Below are 915 nucleotides of genomic sequence, written 5' to 3'. Positions count from 1 at the left end.
GCCGACGTTATACACTGTATACACGGCAGATATGCCGCAACCACGTCAATCAGAATACATAGCTTACGCAGACGATGTAACACAGATAGTCAGGTACCCGGGAAAGTCCAAACAAATGATGGCTATTAGAACATGCAGAGAAATAGAGGTAATAAACGACTATGAACGTAAATGGAAGATAAAAACCAATGTACAAAAACTCCAAATAATTCACATCGCAAAAACAAAACCATGCCCTATTATTGTTAACAACCAACAAATACCATATGCTGCCAAGGGAAAAACATTAGGACTCAAGATATCCAGATGCGGAATAACACCCCACATTAACGAAAGATTAGCTATGGCAAGATCACAACTTACTAAGCTCAAAATATTCCGCCAATTGGAAACCAACACGCAATTGCACCTATACAAAGCACTGATCAGACCACACTTAGAATACCCCCCGATACCTCTGAACACAATCTCAAGAACCAATCAACTCAAATATCAAGCAGTGCAAAATATAGCCCTCAGAAGAGCGGCAAAACACCAACCACCATACACACAAACAGTACAAGACATACACACAGAACACGGCATAGACCCACTCAACACCAGAATACACACCCAAGCAAATGTAATATGGGAAAAAATCGAGCAAGAACAGGATCCCATACTAAACCAACTAATTGAGGAAAACAACAACACATCGCACGGATGGTGGCCTAGAAGCAGGAAAAATGATAACGAAGAACCAGAGCCTCTATATACAAAATAACAACAAAATAACAATAAAAAATAACAATAAAAATAACTAAAAGATGGGGATCATCCCTCCAGTGCCACAAGGACCTGGAGAGACCCCCCCCCCCTAACAAAATATGCCCTCAGGACAACTTAGAACAACCTAGCTTAGCTTGGCTGAGACCG

The sequence above is a fragment of the Homarus americanus genome, unplaced genomic scaffold, assembly GCF_018991925.1.
Source record: "Homarus americanus isolate GMGI-L3 unplaced genomic scaffold, GMGI_Hamer_2.0 scaffold38042, whole genome shotgun sequence".
In the NCBI taxonomy this organism is placed as follows: domain Eukaryota; kingdom Metazoa; phylum Arthropoda; class Malacostraca; order Decapoda; family Nephropidae; genus Homarus; species Homarus americanus.
The sequence above is the reverse complement of the archived record's forward strand: the minus strand, read 5'-3'. Positions refer to the sequence as shown.